General features: G+C 44.4%; 1 protein-coding gene across 1 annotated transcript in view; it reads right to left on the bottom strand.

Annotated features, from left to right (window-relative positions):
• Positions 1-415: 415 nt before the first annotated feature.
• Positions 416-6,000, bottom strand: part of spata17 (spermatogenesis associated 17) — a 35,263-nt gene continuing 29,678 nt past the window's right edge. The window contains exon 10 of the mRNA XM_034580888.1: positions 416-563. The gene's annotated coding sequence lies outside the window, so the exon portion shown is untranslated. The remainder of the gene's footprint in view (positions 564-6,000) is intronic.

The following is a 6,000-nucleotide window of genomic DNA, read 5'->3' as shown; positions in this document are numbered from 1 at the left end:
CTTGGCTTTGGCTGCTCCTGTGGCGTCATCCAAGTGTCCGTAAGCCCCGACATTCAAAGTCGACTTGAAGCGGCATCATTTACACCATGTTTTCAGCCTCAATGTCTGCGACTGGAAAGAGCGATGCTACCGCAACCTGTGCGTACCCTTGGGTGAGAACTTGTGTGCAGTGTGTGCGTTGTGTGTGTGCAAACGTTAACGCGTCTGCAGCAAACGATATCAAACATTTAGGCTTAAAAAATTGTGTAAATGTCGCCGTTTCGAGTCGAATTTGAATGTCGGGGCTTACGGACACTTGGATGACACCTCATGCTCCTGCAGTCCTTTACACCAGTGGCATGCCATCAGGACAAGACAGACAATCAGTGTTTGATGGGTCAAAGCTAAAACTCACACTTTAATAAAAACAATACGATTAAGACAATAAGCATTCTTTTTATTTGTACTTCGTCCTTCATTTTCTCAGGCCAGCAGGAGGCGTATCACACGATGCTCCACTCCTTGTGATGCTGCAGACGAGTGAACTTATCACAGACGTAGGTGGCGAACACTGTCTTGAGCGGCTGGAGGGGAGGAGAGGCAAGGCAGAGAGGACAAGAGGAGGAGGAGGGAGGAGAGAAAATGAAAACAGAGGGACATTAAATCTTTTTGTTTGTTTGGTCTAATTGTTCAAACCCAAGCTGTCCCCCACTTCAAAATATGCAAAACCAATCACAAGACCAAAACAATTATGAGATGGGGAAAAGCACAAATGTAAATAACAACATGAATGATGGCAGAACTGCTTCAGTTTCAGGGTCCTGGTCCAGTGTATGGTAGCTCAGTGTCACACGTGTGTTACCGGATCACATGATCATAATGTTATCAATCGGTGAGTCTCTCAATTAATACATTTTCTTCTGTGGCCGTCCCCTTCACATGCTGGATCTGCATCTTATATGCTTGATATATTCTTAATCACTGTGAATATAACAGGTCAGGTTGAATTGGTTGGTATTAGTGGAGATGTCTGGATGCAATGTGGTGGGTGGTATAAGTTTCCTGCTTTAATAAATGGGAATAGAAGTGTACATTAATCCACTATGATTCACAAATACGACTTCCTGCGTGTGTGTGTGTGTGTGTGTGTGTGTGTGTGTGTGTGTGTGTGTGTGTGTGTGTGTGAATTGCTCTTTTCATGAGTGACTGTGACAGGTTTCTCATCAGACCCTAAAGCCTGCTCAGGGCCACACACGGTACAGCCGCCAAACAACATCCCCACACACACACACACACACACACACACACACACACACACACACACATGAATGCACACTGACCTGGGCGATGGTGTAAAAGGGAGTTTTCTGTAAAGGTACCAAAGCTGTGTCAGTACTACACAAGTGCGCTTGTGTTTGTGCATCTGCACCGGCTGCTGGAACTAAGCGGGGCTCTTAATCACGGCTGTAACGGGCAGCATTACCAGCAGCGGCAGCAGACTAATGATGAATACCCGAGTCTCCGTGCAAACCCTGACCTCCTTTTCTGCTGCGACGCACAAAAAAACTCCAGCTTTCTCACCAAAAAACACACAGATACACGCATTCATGACACACACACACACACACACACACACGCACACACACACACACACACACACACACACACACAAGCTTGCATCTAGAAACATCTTAATAAATAAAACTATGTGTGGTTGCTCAATTAATGTATTGTTCATGTGTGTCCCTGTATATATGATATGACCTATTCTCTAATTTGGCTTCTTCACCTGGAAAGTTGTGTGATAGCCAGAGGAATAAAAATAACACATTTTCAGTCTTTCTCTCCCTGTCTTCCTCTATGTATATATATATATACACACAGTACATATAAATGAAACTTGGCACTGGCGGTAGACGAAGAGAACGATTGAGTAATGAGTAAGCGAGTGAGAGAGATCAGTGGAAATACAGAATAACGATATTAAATGAAATGTAAATGAGAGAAAAAGAGCAGGAGAAATAGAAACAAAATAGAGAAAGAGAATTGAGTAGATAAGAGACACAGATGGTAAAAAAAAAATAAAAGAAGGAAACGAGAGACATTTTGCCAACAGTGGGAGTGAGTAGTTATAAACGAGTGTAAAGTTTTGATGAAGGACAAACTAATGTCAGGGACTGGGGCGGTTCGGGCTTCCTTCTCCCCGGCTACCACATGTGATCCCGCCTGTCACTCACACTCCATCGCCATGACAATCATCGTAATGCCTGCGCCTGGGGGCGGGGACAAGCCTGTCCTTGTAACAAACAAAACCCCTCCGCGATCTGACGCCGAGAAGATCTCTCTCTCTCTCACAGACACACACACAACGACCACAGTGATGCCACACAAATAGAAACTCTGCCACACAAACGATAAGGAAGCCAATTCCAGTTTGAATTTGAAATGAAAGCTCCATTTTGCAGAAACATTGACGTGAACGTGATGTGTTACCATCACTGACCAGAGCTCACTGCATGTTTTGTCAAACACACTCACTGTGTAATATGCACCATGTCATTGTCTGCACATCTGGATAGGTGTTAGTGTGCTTATAAATTTAGTCATTTGAACAATACATGTGAGTTTGCGATCTGTGTGTTCATATATCATACGTGTGGGAGTGAGACAGAGATAGACACAGGGATATAATGTGTGTGACTGTGCGTGTGTGTGTGTGTGTGTGTGTGTGTGTGTGTGTGTGTGTGTGTGTGTGTGTGTGTGTGTGTGTGTGTGTGTGTGTGTGTGTGTGTGTATTGGCCACAGGGTAGGGAGCAGGGACTTGTCAGGCCGAGGAAGAGATGGCAAAGTGGACGGTGATGCCAGCCCACTGTGACAGCTCCTTCACACACATATGCACACACTCGTACACACACATACACACATTTTTTTAGCCCCCCCAAACCTGCCCTGGCCCGCACTCTTGAGCTGTGAAAGCTGGGACACAGAAAGAAAACGAGACTGGTGGAACCTCCCTTTAACTCGAGGCTGATTAGTGTGTGTGTGTGTGTGTGTGTGTGTGTGTGTGTGTGTGTGTGTGTGTGTGTGTGCCTGTAAAGAAGGTGGTGGCCTGGCGGGGCGAGAAGGTGGGAGGGGGGGGGCTTCAAAGTGTCACATCATTTTGTGATTGTGTGTTTCTGAAAGAGGCTAACCCCACTGCCACTTAAGCTTAGTACAAAAGTGAACACCACACTGACAGACAAGACACATATAGTACACACTCAAATGCATGCACACACACACTTATATAAATATATTCTTGTTGATATACAACTGTTTTAGAATTTTAAAAGCTTCACATGGAGTATGTGTACGTTGCTGCAAATCAATTTACTTTGAAAAAGATGTCCTAATAAGTCAGCACCATAAAAGGGGACAAAACGTACTGAAACTAATGACGTCAGTGGCTGAGGAAACGTAACAATATGCAAATGTCGCTTAAGACACCTTTATGCAACTTGAACTCATTCCAACATCACCACACACATGAACACACACACATAAAGTAGCTGAGATAAATGTCATCTCACAAATCTGTCATTCGTATATTATTGGGATGCTCCATTGTGCCTCTGAGCCCGCAGCACACGACGCCAACTGAAGTGAAGTTGCTGGTTAGAAACCCCCAGGGGTGACCTGGCCAGGGCCCCAGACCACTTTAACCACTCGTCTCCATTAACAGGCTCCCAGATATCATTATGCTCCCTGGGGACCAGGCGTGCTCTAACCAACCATTTACCCTCTCTCCTCTATTTCTCTCTCTTATCTCTCCCTCTCTCTGCCATGATGTTGCTCAATGAAAAAAGACAGCGCGGAGAAAAAATATGAGATTGATTTATTTGCTTCAGTGTTCTTTGGGATGGAGTCCTCTCCCTCTCTCTCTCTCTCTCTCTCTCTCTCTCTCTCTCTCTTTCACTGCAAACTGAAACCAATTAGCGAGCAGAGCACTTGTAGCGGGGAATGTAGGGCAAGCGAGGAGTAATAAAAAAGTATTGACTTTTCTGTGACTGTACGCGGCGTGAAAGGGGTGCCGCGGCCTTGTCCGACATGAAAGGAGCTCCATTAATTTCACTTATTTCACCCAGGCCCCTGTCAGGAGGCCCTAATGCGTCCCAGGCGCACTTCTCACATGCAGGCACTCAGACAGCACAACGCAGCTCCAGCCTGGTTACCAAATTAGTTTACATTATATATCAGAGCGAGGGAGAGAGAGAGAGAGAGAGAGAGAGGGAAGCACCAGAGAAAAGAGTAATTTCTAATTCCCTGGTTGAGACACAAAGCGAGGCCTTTCATACGTAGCTAATTTCGCCCCAGCTTCACCTCCTCCCGTCTCACTTTTCCTTCTCTTGTTTTGCGTCACGTAAAGGCCACAGTTCACAGAAAATGTCCTACAGTGCAGGTGCACAATAAATCAGCAGGAGAATAAGATAATGAGATGATTTGGATTCAGTTTCACAGAGATCAGTCGGTATACACACAAAAAATGTATTTAACAAAAGGTAGACAACATACTTGTTGGTATAAATTTAAGCTCCAGACGTTGAAGGGGGCTTTTCTAGAAAACATTCTTCTCTTTAGAAAGAACCTTATCTTGAATTAAATCAAACGTGTTTTGTTAAATTGTTACACATTGGAGTTAAGAAGTGATTTTCCCAATAAAATAAAACCACGATCTTCTTAAGATCTTCTGTTCGTATTATTTCAACTGATCTAATGCATCAGTGTTTTAGGTTTTGGGATCTTGTGAGAAAGTAGGGAGTAGAGAGTAGAGAGTAGAGCGTAGGGTTGTACTGACATGATCCTTCGGAGGCTTCCCTTTAAGGGGGTTGGATAGATTCCTCATATTACCTGTAGAAGTGCAAATCCAACTTTGTTTTGAGTCCTTTCTGACTGTGCATAGCTGAACCACAGCCACAATGACGTCAAGTCCTTCTTTGATTAATCTCATTAAACTGTTTATAAGCTAGACTGTATTCGTGTCACATTGCGTGGTTGTCACTTTGTGCAATTCTGAACTCAAATGCACCAATAACGTACATTTTTTATGACAATTCTTGAAGTAAAACCAATTAACAATGTGAGGCTCTTGTTTTAAGGGTAGGCCAACTGCCGCCAGATAAAATCGATGTTGGCTACCTAGGAATTTACCGGTATTATGTGTGTATGTGTTTATCAGTGTATGTGTGTGCGTGCGTGTGTGTGTGTGCGTGTGCCAGAGATAGATGCACCCCATGAGTGTTTTTGTGTGTGTGTGTGTGTGTGTGTGTGTGTGTGTGTGTGTGTGTGTGTGTGTGTGTGTGTGTGTGTGTGAGCAAGGAGTGAGAGGCTATCTGCAGACAGAAACTAATCAGTGTGTGTGAGATAAGAAAGCAGCCTTTATGGTGTATGGTAATCAGCCCCCCCTCGGCCTGCCACCGCCATGCATAATCACCACGACTTATTCACATGATTGATGAAATATGCGTCTGTGAAATCCGAGCTGCTTTTGTTATCATCCTGTTTTTCCCATCTCCCCCCTCTCTTTCCTTTTCTCTCAATCTTTTTCTGTCTTGTTCAACCTCTCTGTCTCTCCATATATCTCCCCCCTGCTCTGCAGTGGCCAAAGATGTTTGGAACCATGTACAAACAAGAAATTACACACACAGCTTGGGGTCCCTCTTACATGCACACCAACTCCTACACACACACTCTTCTCTCATAAGGTAGAAGTATGATGCCCGAGAGATGCTTGAGAAAAGCCACATTGTTTGAAGAGGAATATGAAGGGAAAGGGGGGGAAAAAACATAAGGGTAAGAGAGCGAGTAAATGAGAGTGCACATTAATTGTTCTGTCCTGCAGAGAGAAGTGTTGGCTGGATTAGAAGGGGATGAGAGGAAAGAGAGGGTGAGATGGAGTGATAGATGGAATTAGACAGAGAGATGCTTCAGAGAGCTCCTGTCATTGACACTCAATCGCATTAATCAGGGAACGGATGCAGAATT

The sequence above is a fragment of the Hippoglossus hippoglossus genome, chromosome 3 (assembly GCF_009819705.1).
Source record: "Hippoglossus hippoglossus isolate fHipHip1 chromosome 3, fHipHip1.pri, whole genome shotgun sequence".
NCBI lineage: Eukaryota > Metazoa > Chordata > Actinopteri > Pleuronectiformes > Pleuronectidae > Hippoglossus > Hippoglossus hippoglossus.
Note: the sequence above shows the minus strand (reverse complement) of the source record. Positions and strands in the feature narration are given on the sequence as shown.